Source organism: Spermophilus citellus (assembly GCF_964194105.1).
Source record: "Spermophilus citellus genome assembly, chromosome: 14".
Taxonomy (NCBI): Eukaryota; Metazoa; Chordata; class Mammalia; order Rodentia; family Sciuridae; genus Spermophilus; species Spermophilus citellus.
This window is the reverse complement of record NC_138194.1, coordinates 1,101,923-1,115,766: the sequence shown is the minus strand read 5'-3', so window position 1 is coordinate 1,115,766 and position 13,844 is coordinate 1,101,923.

The following is a 13,844-nucleotide window of genomic DNA, read 5'->3' as shown; positions in this document are numbered from 1 at the left end:
CACTAACTGTATTAGTACCATAGTTATATGGTGAATTTTGAGCCTATAGGAGAAGTTTACTTAAAATTTAAAAATTCTGTGTCACTGAAAAGGTAGGAGATATATTATATTACAGCTGACCTTATTGTCTAGGAAATAGAAATCTGTCAAAGGAAATATATGCAGGTATTTGGTCATTTTTGAGGTACTCATCTGTGTATAATAAGTAAAATTTAATTGCAGATTTATGGAACTGTGCTTCAAAATAAATGTGCCTTGAGAAATAATATTAGTGTATTTAACTTCTATATCTATGTCTAGAAAATTTACATAATATCATAAAAATTTTATGATTTGTGTAGTAATGCTATTCACTGTATAGTATTTTGAGGAGATTCATGGATTTGGTATTTTTGCTTCAAATATGTTTGTCAAAAATAAACAGAACTTGGTTATAAAGATTTTGTTTTATATTATATCATCAATTTATGGTGACATAATTATTCTATTTCAAGCACAACTATATATAAAAAATAGTGATTCTTTTTCTTGGTGTCATGTTATCTTCCAAAATTCTTATCATTTGTGAAAAACAATGAAATTTTGTAGTACAGAATTACACCCTAATGAAGCCTATTTTATTTCCTCCAATTTTAATCATGGATCTAAATTCATATTAAAATATATTGAACATTTTTGATTGTGTATTATAAGCCCATGAACTAAGCTAACTATTTGACTTAGAGATCTGGATCTTCAAATATACAAGTCTATTTTACCCACAATGAATTAAAGTAACAGTAAAAGAGAAGCATAAAATGAGATAAACATCCACAATGAAAAGAGGAGGTAATCTCCAGTGACAAAAGACTTCAAAGAACTTCTGGAAAACAGAAAGTCTGGAAGTAGATGATGGATGCATTTGAGTTCTAATTAGGGCTTCCCAGGAGGTGGATTAAGACCATGGCCAGGCATCTTGGAAGGCCATAAGTTAGTGTGCTTCAGATCAGCACAATGGAAATAAAGGGAAGGAAGCACATTTGGGCACACAGAATCTGGGGTTGCAGTCTAATCTCAGAGGAGGTTTCTGCTTACTCAAAGTGAAATTATGGATCTGTTTTGCACTCTTATATATTTCCTACTTGAGACATGGAGTGTGATTTACATGAGTCTCAAACAGACTTGAGTTTAGAAAGTCTTAAATGGTAATAGCCAGAAAAAAAATGATCTTCTACTAATGAAAATATTTTGAAAAGACCACTTTCAGCAATTGTCTGGGAAATGAATCCTTCAGTCCTAATGGTACCATAAAGCATAGTTCCCTATAGTGACACCACAAAATCTCACTTTTCAGTCTAAGTTCTGTACTTAGTTAATGGTACTGGTGAGACTCTATTCCTGAAGAAAACTTATAAGAATGGAAAACAGTGAAATTAATTACAGTTTTGACAGCTGTGTAGACTGAATGTCAAATTAATAGTCATCTTGTGTCTCTTCTGCTGTTCATTTTAGATCCACTAAACATACTTCTTTTGGTCTCCACACTCATCCCCAAATCATTTGAGGCTTCTCACTATAATTTTCTCAAGACACAACTACTGTACTGATCCTTTTACAATTCCTGTATGGAAAGTGAATACTAAAAAATAGAGAATTGGATCATCTGTTTTCAAATTGAATCATCTGATTTTTTCTTCAAATATACAATAGATTTTTATATTTGGATACAGTGGATACCATGGTCATAGACAAGTAGTAATATTTTTATTTTTGTTAAGTGTGGTCTGATTCAATTTTAGGCATGAAGTATTGGCACTTTATTAGTGGCACTTGCTTGGCATTGCAACATGGAATCAATGTCCTTCTGGTGAGGAGAGTGAATTGTCCTAGCTAGGACTGTAATTTCTCCTCTTGCTTTCTGTTTTCTTAGTACATAGAATTTAGATTCCTCAGGTGCAGTTTAATTTTTAGTTGGAATTTTGTTAGACATCCTGTTGGAAAAGTGTCCTCTTAAATAATTAGGATTTCTAAAAGTAGAGGATTCAGAGGCATGGAGTAAGAAAATAGAATTGCCAAGGGAATTAATAGGAGTGATGGTGAATTAAGACTCTTAAACTTTTACACTCTGGTTCCTGGATCTATATAGTGTGTCTCTTGGTAGCAAAACATGATATAATGATGTGAAATTTAAGAAGTGTTAGCAACACCATCACCTGTTCCAGAATTTTACCAGGCCAGCAGATTTTTGTTTCTTTTTTAGATGATAATACAGTGGATACCGTGATCATAGACCAATAGTAATATCTTTATTTTTGTTAAGGTGGTCTGATTCAATTTTAGACATGATGTATTGACACTTTATTAGTGGTACTTGCTTAGAATTTATTATCTGTAAAAGCAAAATTTTAAAAAAAATGTTTGGTTTTTTCTGGTTAAAATTATTTCTGGGTTAAAAGATGTCCACTTGTTAATTTATTATGAGAAAATGATGAAAAGAATGATGCTGTAACAAGAACCTAGAGATAGACCTCTCCTCCTAGATAGCTAGATATTTGGAAGAAGCATTTGATAGATAAAATACGGTGACTGGAAACCCCTATGGTACTCAGTCCTCACTCATCCTGTGCAGCGTCAGAGGCTGGATAAAAACAACTAGCCAAGTCCAGTTGTCAACTTGGTTTTTCTTGTACGATGTCCATCATGTATGTGCTTTGGTATGTGATAGCATGAAATCCCATGATATTTACACTGCATTGTCTCTCTCAGAGATCCATCCTTATACTGTGCCCCCCAAATTTTATAGTCTTCAAAAGTTCCTTTTAAACCCTTTAACAAGTCTTGATTTCTTCCTATTATTTTATGTACCTTCCTACCTGAGGTAACTTCTTTTTCCACGTGAAATTAAGGATGAAGTGTGCTGCCAAGTATTCTGCTCTTTAGAAAGAGTTTTTTTTTCATTTTTTATTTTTAAAGGGTAATCCTGAAAGATACTTTACAATGGTGTTATTGTATTTCACTTTACTTCTAAATGAAGATAACTCATATTTATTTATAGTAATATTTTGATAGAGATTGGCCAATTTCCTGTTCTATCTGATTCACAAAAGGGACCTTTTCCCAAAGAAAGAAATGAATAGGTGTTGTATCACACCTTTGATCTGAAATTGATTGGGGTTTTCTGAAAAAGAGTGTAACATTTGACTATCTTCTTGGTTAGTTATTTGCTTAGTTATTGGTCACTCTGTGGCCTCAGGTGAAATGCCAAGGAAGATAGAGAGAAAAATAAGTAGAAGTTATCAATTGATTATACTTTTGTAACTGAAGTAAGGCTTGTGAAATACGATATGACTTGCATATCTCTCTGCCTTCCATTTAAAATCAAAACATAAAATTCATCTTTATTTTTTATGTATCACCAATAAGCTTCTAAAAATAAAATATAAACCTATTATTTTTCTAATCCTGTTCATGATTTCTCTATTTTCTTGATTATATAAATTTTTTATAACTGATACTAACTTGATAATCTGTGTCATTTCCTGGTTTACAAACACTTATTGATTTTTGTCTCTTTTTAGTTATGTTTGGCTTCCAGTGACTAAGGGAAGTCTGCTCCTTAGACTTCTGGTCTGCTCCTCCCAGCCCTGCTAAAACCTCTCACCTTCCCAGACCCTCATGCAGTTGGCTGTAAATTCTTCGATAAGCTGTTTTACTGTCTACTTTTCAGGACTAAAAATAAAAATCAAAACTTATAAAAATGATACTTTAGGGCTGGGGATATGGCTCAAGTAGTAGCGTGCTTGCCTAGCATGCATGAAGCACTGAGTTCGATTCTCAGCACCATATAAAAATAAAAAAAATAAAGATATTGTGTCCACTTAAAATGAAAAAAGGAATTTTTTTTAAAAAAAGATACTTTAAAAAGTAAAATGTAGAGGGAAAAAGTAGCAACATATTTTTTTTTGGTAATTAGGCTTTTAAATTTTTTTAAACATTTGTTTGTTTTTAATGTGGGTCATCCACTAACACTTCACCAAAATAACAGTTTCTTTGCTGACTTCAGGTGACCAAGGAATAGCCACACCCTTGGAAAAAAACAAAACACACACACACAAAAATAATAATAATAATAAAAAACAGAATTATCTTTAACCTAACTTTTTATATGATGTCTCAGATCCCCTTAACTTTGCACATTAGCTTCTTTGTTCAGTTGAATTGTAACTGCTTTTTGTTGTTGGAAAGAGTGTGACTATTGAACTTGAAAACTTTTATTCTGGGCATCTTGGTGGTTTCTGGTGAGGTTAAGTGGGTGAGAAGGTGAAGGGAAAGTGGGGGATTCTTTCCTATCGTAACATGAAGTTTCCTCCACAGTCTGCTCTCAGGTGCCAGACCTCAAATATTTCTTACAGTGGTATACTTTGATTATTTTTACTTCTCCTTTACCCATAAGTTTTAGCAGCATTTTATCAAAATGCACTTTTTTAAATTCTTTTTTTATTGGTTATTCAAAACATTACAAAGCTCTTGACATATCATATTCCATACATTAGATTCAAGTGGGTTATGAACTCCCATTTTTACCCCAAATACAGATTGCAGAATCACATCGGTTACACATCCACATTTTTACATAATGCCATATTAGTAACTGTTGTATTCTACTACCTTTCCTATCAAAATGCACTTATTAAGAAATGTTTTTAAAAGAAAGTTATAGTTTGCCTAACCAGTCTGCATTTATTGCTTATGGTTTCACTCACCTGCTATGCCAGTTTTTGGTGTCTGAAAAACAGATATATTGTTTTCCATATTTTATCCATTTTCCTACATGTATATACTGAAAAGAAAATTATGTCTGGAAATATTTGATTTTGATTGAATGCTATAATCAGGAAAATAAAATTTAAATATGCTAAATATATTTCCATATTTTCTCAAGTAGCTATGCTTAAAAAAAGAAAATATCCTGAAATGAAAAACCATCGTCAGCTTCAAGAAAACAAGAATAAAACCCAAGTATTTATCCTTAATGATGGATTATAGATGATAAATACAGAATAACCTCAAGATTTAAAGGAAAAATAGTATTCAACCTGGTATTCTAAAATGAAGCAGATTGTCCATCAATTATAAATAAAAATAGATTTTCATAAATAATAAAAATAAATAATAAAAAGCAATTTTCCATGCCTTATTTCAAAGAGAGTTACTCAATATAGAAGAAAAATTTAACAAAAAAAAGGGAGCAGAGTTTGTGGACAGAAACAGTGGCTCTAACTGCGGAGCTCAAGAAAGTTATGCTGATTCTGCAGTAGACCTTGAAAATAGTTTAGTTAGTATACCTCAGTCCTACCTTTAAAATGATGGTTTAATAGAAATATTAGCTAGTGAATAGTCAAGTGATTGAATGTAGCAAAAGTTAGAAGATTCTAGTGATCTATTTTCTCACCACACAAAAATTGAATATTAGAAAATACAGGAAAAACAAAGTGATGAAAAAAGAAAGTAAAAACACACTAAACACAATGGAAAGCCAACGTCTGTATATGAAATACAGTAAAATGTGCACTTTTTGTAAAATTTAATGGGATAGAAGAAAGTAGTATTGATTGTTCTTGATGGTAGGAACATCCCCCCATGAGCAGCATTTATGTCCTGATGTTGGATGTCAGAAAGGCTAATAAATTAGAGAAAGAAATCATTCTTACTTCTGGTGTGTGTTTTGTGATGAAAAATATCTTAAAGTCAAACTTGTGAAAATGCTTACAGGTTTATAACCTTCATAAATTTTCTGTAGACAAAGAATGCAACACATAATTTTTTTAAAGAGAATAACTAACTGAGGAAGCATGAACACAGGGACTTGTAACTATGAAAAATAGAGTGGGGTGTGGTGGCCTGTACAGATGCTGATACTCAGAAATAATAAAGTGTCCAATGTAGATTAAGCAAGAAATCACAGAACACATACCATAAATGATAATCAATTAAACGCTAAGTCCTTTTAATATTTGACTGATTAGGCCTGAAGAAAAAGAAGTGGCCCCATAAGTTAAATTGGTTTTCCTCCCTCTCTCATTGCAATTAGAAAAAATAATGGGAACACCTAAAACATTGTGTAGGGTCTTTTATTTATATTTCAAGATTATGTTCAATATAATCGGACAGCTAGTAGTAGGTATGGCTAAATTTAGTTACCTTTTAAAACTTTACATACTGGAAGATAGAGTGTAGGCTGCTGATTTGGGTGTAATTTTTGGAAACTACTGTTTTATATGGCACCGGGGATTGAACTTGGGGTGATTTATCAATCATATATATACAAAATTCTTTGATATTTCGTTTTGAGACCTGGTCTCACTTAGTTACCAAGGCTGGCCTTGAAGTTGTGATCCTTCTGCCTCAGCCTCTATGATATTTGAGATTACAGGTATGTACCACCACATCAGGCCTGGAAACTACTTTTTTTACATGCATCTAATAATCAAAACTATTTTAAATATTTTTGCCTTTTCTTTGATATAAAATATTCAATACTATCTTACCAAATTGGTTTTGACCCTAATATTCTTTTCTTGAAAAGGGCAATATTCATATTAAGTAGTTATACTTTTTTTTCTTACCATAACACGATTTACTCATTAGATTATATCCTGAGTTAGCAAGTCAATTTTATCCATGTTTTAGAAAAACAAATTGTTATAAATTGTTCTGGTCATGGTTTTAAGAGAAGTACCTTCCTCTTAGTCATAATAAAAAAAAAAAAGATAGGAGAATATTTAGTAAAGTCAACAGTTAAGATCCAACAGTTGGCCAGTTCTTGTTTCAACCAGATGTTTACGATTTGATTGTTTCTCTTTTAAATTTCTTCTTCTGATTACTCTGATGAACTTTTCTATGATATTTAATACTCAGCTTCATTTAAAAGCACTAGTTTATGTGAAAAGTGGATACTAAGGGAAATAAATATCTGGAACAAATTCATAGTACTCAATATGTTTCTCATGATTATATACAGTTTCCTCCCACCATTCTGGAATTGCAATTCATAGAGCTTTAAATGACTTCCATTCCTCACTATATTTCACTATCAGCACATGCAGAAATAATTTCTGAACAAATTTATATTAAATAAGTAGCAATTTAGAGAAAACCAGATATAATTTACACCTGTGAAATTAAAACAATATATGTGGAATTTTGCAAATAATACTTGGCATATTCAAAGAATAAAATGAAGAAATTTACCAGAATTATTGCTTTCCTTTATGTGATAGGGCACAGTTTACTGACATGTTGTTTCAAAAAGACATTAACATTTTCCTTATGAAAAAATAGTTGTTATTTTTTAACATAAATTTTACTTGACTTTTTAAAATTTTTACCCATTTATCTTGCACACTGAGAAGGTATTTGCTGGGGTAAAACACAGTGAGATATTGATCAATCAATTGTATTTTCAACTAGTGTTGTAAAATGCATCTCTGACACATTTGCTTGTTCTCATTTTATATAATAGCATCATGCACTATCAGCATGAGAAGAATTTGGTCATTAATTTTGGTATCAATAGTGGGTTAGGTACATTGAAAAGATGTTGAGAAAATTACATCTATAATGGAGGAATCTTCCAATTCTTTGTTTTCATATTTCCTGTGGTGCTTCTGCTCTTCATATTAGTATGTTAACTTTAATTTGCATTGTCTGTACAGTTTCTAAAAATATAAGATACTTAGAATTGAGGAAATCATATATAGTAAGTTTATTTCATAAACTGATATAAGACTCAATGAAAGACTTCAGCATTATTAATGTACATTTTATCAAAATTCCATTATATCACAATGGTACATACAGTATTAAAATTTTATACAGCTAAAGGTTTTTTAACAATGAATGATAGGTACCCTAAGCAAGTATGTAGTTCCAATTATTTATTTGCTGAGCTTCATTCATTCATAATATAATCGTTGTCAAAAACCACACATCAGAGTGTGTGTTTTGAAAAAATTGTTTGGTGAATTACTAACAATGCAGCATGTAATTTTTATTTATTATTGGTTCATCATACCCACATCTTACTCACATAGTAAGATTGTTATAATATTCAATAAGTTGTAGCTAAAATCATGAAATACCACATACCATATTGTACAGATTATATAAATGCTCTTATTATTTCTTCATCCTTTTCACAAATATTTATCAGCTACATACTATATGCTAATTAAAAATAATTTCATTATAATTATCTCAGATATTTTTTTAAAAAAACTGAAAGACCTCATTTGAGAAAAAACAATATAGATTTCAGAATTAACTACGGTTTCTCTAGTGAATAATGTGTATAGAAATCTGCTAAGGTCTTGGTGTATGCAAATATATTTGAGATGCATCAGAGAGTACATATGAAAAAAATACTACTTATTATGTTATTTAAATAAAGTGAAATATCATACCAAAGGTTAAAAAAATCAACTTTTGGGGAAAAAAAGCAAAAGGGTGCACTAGTATGTGAAATAAGGTAATAATAATTTTTACTATAATTAGTTGTTTCTGAGTCTCATTTCACTCTTTATTTTAATTATCTGTCCATTGTGTTAAGGACCCCTATAGGTATTAAACTATATAAGGTATATATATATATATATATATATATATATATATATATATTGTGGTGTGAGGTGTTATTGGAAAATATTAGCATTCGGTGAATAATGCCATCAATTTTCTGTTTTCGCTGAGCTGCTTATTTAGCACCTTGATTTTGCTGAGGCTGGCCTCCAGCTACGATCCTCCTGCCTCAGCCTCCCAAACTGCTGAGATGACAGGCGTGGGCCTCTGCAGCATCCAGTCTTTTTAAAAAGTCTTAGGTGGTGAGTCTGGACTGCAACCTTGTCCTTCTCATTTCCTTCTGTGTGGGGCTAAGGAAGGAGCCCAGCACCTCCTGTGCCAGGCCAGCTCCAGGACATAGGCATCAGGCCCTAGACAGTGGTGTGGCCTGGTCCCAGTGAGAGCCTGTGGCCCAGTCCCAGGTGGGCGTTGAACAGCCCTCTGGAAATGAAGCTCCTACACCCTGGAAAACTCCAGTAGTGCACAGTGTGTTCACAAAATCGCAAAACTGCCACCACAGTTGATTTTAGAAAGCTGCCATCCCTGTCCCTGTCAGCTGTCCACAGCCTTTCTGCTGCTGCATCCCATCCATCACCCCGACCTCAGGCAGCGGAAGGCTGCTTTCTGTCCCTTAGCCTTCTGTGGCTATGTGTGGGGTGTGACTGACAGGCTTCAGCCCTGTCCTCCAGGCCCTTGAATCCCCCGTGGCTGAGGAACATCCACTGCATGGGGCCTTCACCAGCTCATGGATCTGTGCACTCATCAGCCCAAGCCCGTCGGGGTGTTTGGCTGTGGGAGTGACGTTGCCGCAGACATTTGGGAACTGCAGTTTCTTTCTTTTGGATCTGTGTGGAGGGGTGGAGCTGCTGTGTCACATGGCACCTCTGACCTTCCAAGGTACTGCCAGTAAGATGGCTTTATCGCCACATTCCTACCAGGAATATCTGAGGGTCTTGGTTTTTTCACATACCACTTGACATCTGTTACTGTCCACCGTATATGTTCTGGTGGGTGTGCGGTGGCCTCTCACTTGATTTGCATTTGCCAAGGGCCAGGGAGACTGCATTTTTTTGTTTTTACTGGCTATTTGTATATCTTTGTAGAAATATCTGTTTGTATCCTTGGCCCTTTTTTATGATGTTATCTTTTTACTATTGAATTGTAAGAGGTCTTTATATATTGTGGATACTAGACCATTTTCACATGTGTGATTTGTGAGTATTTTTTTATTCTTTGAGTAGGCTTTTCAGTGTTTGAACAGGGTCTTTGACATAAATGAGTTTTGAATTTTGATTTAAAGCTCCAGTTGATTGTGCTGGAGGTGTATGTGACTCAGTGGTAGAGTGCTTGCCCAGTGTGCCCAAGGCCCTGGGTTCCACATTCAGCATCACATACACATACAAAAAACAAAGAATTGCAGTTTAACTGCTTTTTCTTTTGTGTTTTTGGCCTCATATTCTAGATATCATTGTCCAGCCAGGAGCAGTGGCGCACACCTGTAATTCCAGAGGCTGAGAAGGCTGAGGAGGCTGAGGCAGGAGGATCACGAGTTGGAGGCCAGCCTCAGCAAGGCCCTAAGCAACCCAGCGAGATCCTGTCTCTAAACAAAAATTAAAAAGGTCCATGGTGGAGACTCCCAGCACCAAACAAAATCAACAAAATAGGGGTTCTCTGGGGCCACCTGAGGGTCAGTTTATTACCTGTCCCTGGCTCTGCTTTCCTTGGGTCACCCCCTAGCTCTCTGTGGCTGTCAGTGCCCCCTTACCAGTTCTCAGTGTCCAGTGTCTTGTCTCAGACAAGTGTAGGTAACAGGACTCCTCTTGGCCTTCACAGGGTCACCGAGGACATCCCCTCTCCCCATTAGATCCCCTCAGACCTGCTGGACCGTGGGATGATCCTCTGCACCATGCTCTACTACCCCGCAGGAGATGAAGAAGGTGCACCCTCACCACCCTGGGCAGTCCCTGTTACCCAGAGGCTCTGTCCCCTCATCTGCAGGGTGGGTTGGTTACAGGGACATTGTTCAGTGTCCTAGAGCCTCCATTCCCCTGGGTCTTGCCTGTTCTCACCTTCAACCCCCTTTGGTTAAGTTTGAGGGATAGAATAAAAAAACAGGGACCTGACAACAATCAGGGACTGAACCAGGGCCTTCGACTCGGAGCCAGTCCCCAGCCCTGTTCTGCCTTTGATTAAGAAACAGGGTCTCACTGAGCTACTCAGGGCCTCACTTTTGCTGAGGCTGGCTTTGAACTCATGATCTTCCTGCCCCGGCCTCCCAAGTGCTGGGATGGAAGGCCTGTTCTCTCAGCCCAGCTGAAGGGCTTTGCTGGGGCACCTTGCAGCAGTGGTGGCCTGCATAAGGGGTTGCTTCCTGGAGTGCATGCTGGCCTGTCGCCTTGACCCCACCCTGCTGGTCACACAGGGCCTCTTCTGTGTGCAGGCCCCAGCATGCCCGGCCTCCCTGGATCCCTGGCTCTGTCCCTATGGACAGCCGGTGGGTGGGCTTGGACATGGCTGTTCCAGCACCTCTCGCAAAGGCTGCAGGGAGGACTGGGTGTCCCTGGTCCCTGCGCCTCCACCCCTGGAGTGTTTTGATGGCTTTAACTGAAGCCAGGAATCCTTGAGACTTTGTTCACAAAGCTGCCAGAGTGAAAAAACCCCATGGTGGATGAGGCGCCAGGCCCAGGTGATCTCGATTGTGGCACATGCCACTACATCCCCTGGCCGTTATCACCCAGTGCCCATGGGACCAGCGACAGGTGTCACCATGACAGATGACACGGCCCTGCTGATGCTGTGCACGCTGCCAGATTCTGGGGACACCTTCTGATTTATTGTACTGTCACGTTCGCCTCACAAATAAAAATGGTTCCTCTCAGTCCCAGGCTGCAGAGGGAGGCTGGAGCCTCCGGGGCCAGGGTGCAGGGACAGAGGAGGACAATAGGTACTCTTTAGTCAGTGAGCAAGACACTGGCCATGCAGGTGGCCCAGGTCCCCTGGAGGGTGCAGCCAGCCTCCTGCTCCCCAGTCCAGCAACACGAGATGCTGTACAGTGTCATTTTAAAGCACTGTATGAAGGGGACATTTGGGCTCTGTCCCCCTTTTTTTGGTACCAAGGATAGAACCCAGGGTCACTTAAATCCTGAGTCCCCCCCCAGCAGTTTTTCTATGTTATGTAGAGACAGCTTCTCACTGAGTTGCTCAGGGATTTGCTAAGTTGCAGAGGCTGGCCTCCACCTTGCGATCCTCCTGCCTCAGCCTCCTGAGCTGAGATCACAAGTGTGCACCACTGTGCCTGGGGCCCTGTCACTGTGGATCATGTTTTTTCTCCTCTGAAGGATCATTAATATCCGAGGCCAGATGGAGGGTATCCACATCAGTGAGGAGGCACTCAACCACCTGGGGGAGATCAGCACCAAGACCACTCTGAAGTGAGGTGGTGGCCTCGTGGGCCCAGGTGGAGGCTGACCAGGGCTCAGGCTGTCTCTGATCTTCCAGGTGTGACAAGTCCCGGGACACCGTGGCTTAGACTGCTGAGCATCTGAGGTGTCTTGTGAAAGTTAGATTGACGAGAGAAGTCCCCCTTGTCCTGCAGCTGACACTCGCTCTGCAGGAGGTCACTAACTCTGCCATCATCTTCTGGGACAGGAGATGGAGAGAACCAGAGCCTAGGCTCTGTGGGGGCCTCACTAGCCCGCCCCCTCCCCTGGCCCCTGGCTCCTGTTCAGATTCATGAGAACAGTGGGCTCTCCAGACAAGGAGGGGTGTCCCCGACAGTCTGTGAGGCCCTGTGACCCATTTCCTTGTCCCCCATGTGTCCCTGGCGTCCAGCTGAGCCTACACCTGAACCCACCTTGGCTGGGTGGTGGCTTCACTAACTTTTAACCTCTCTGAGCTGGAGACACGGGGCCTTGATTTTGTTGACATATTGTGACATGGGGCTGAGGAGTAAATCCAGGGCCTCACAAGTGCTAGGCAGGCGCTCTACCACTGAGCCCCGTCCCCAGCCCTCTTTTGCATTTTATTTAGAGATAGGGTCTCAATGAGTTGCTCAGGACCTCGCTAAGTAGCGGAGGCTGGCCTCCAACTTGCCATCCTCCTGCCTCAGCTTCCGGAGCCCTTGGGAAGCCACTGTGCCCAGCATGGGGAATTTCTAGACTAGGGTGAAGATTTGAGGACCAGAACTTATGTCACACTGGTGGCCTCCCTGATGGGGCTGTGACTGTGATGTTCCCAGTCATGGAAGCTCTGTCCTTTTCTAGCTCCACAACAACCAGCCAGAGCTTGGAAGGGGCCCAGCTGGCAGAGTCCTGCCACCCGTGGACCTGGGGGGGGACTCCCTCTGGGCCCGGCTAGATTCCTGGCCCAACTGTCCACTGCAGATCCTTGGTGCAACTGCTGACTCAAGCCAACCTGCTGGCCAAGATCACCGGGAAGGACAGCATCAAGCAAGAGCCCATGGAGGAGACCAACGAGCTGTTCATGATGCCAAATCCTCGACCAAGATCCTGGCTGACCATCAGGATAAGTCCATGAAGGGACCTGCGCGGCACTCCAAGGAGACTGCGTCACCACGAAGGCAGCGTGCATGGCCTGGGCCAGGCCTCCCCTCTCCTGTGAGTTCTGTGGTGTGGTTAGTTCTGTCTGAAGAGCTTTTTTTTTTGTTTTAAACTATAAATTTTGGGATTGCTTTAGTGGAATCCTCCCTCCCCTGAGGTGTTTTTAAATAAAATCTTAAATGTTATTTGGATGACACCACCCCTACCCCCTCCATATCCCTCCCTCTCTCCCTCCCTCTCTCTCCCTCTTTAAACTTTTTATAGGGGCAATGAATAACTGGGATTAAACCCAAGGACATTTTTAATCAGAGACAGGGTCTCACTGAATTGCTCAGGGCCTTGCTGAGTTGCAGAGGCTGGCCTCCAACCTTCGATCTTCCTGTCTCAGCCTCCCAAGCCACTGGGATGACAGGTGTGTGCCACCATACCCAGCTGGCCACATCTTAATTATCTACTATTGTTATATATATATATTTCTTCCAACATGGCTTGAGCTTGAGGCCAAAGGTGTGGGTTCTGGGCACTGTCCCCAGGAAAGGTACCTTCATGTCCACCACTGTGCACTGTTGGGATTTCTCTCAGGTCAGGCCCTGGGACAAGCTCACATGTCGTAGGGAATAGTGGGGGCCAGGATGAATCCTGAGCTTTACCTCCACCTCTGCCCACAATCTCCTTGACCACTCCATCCCA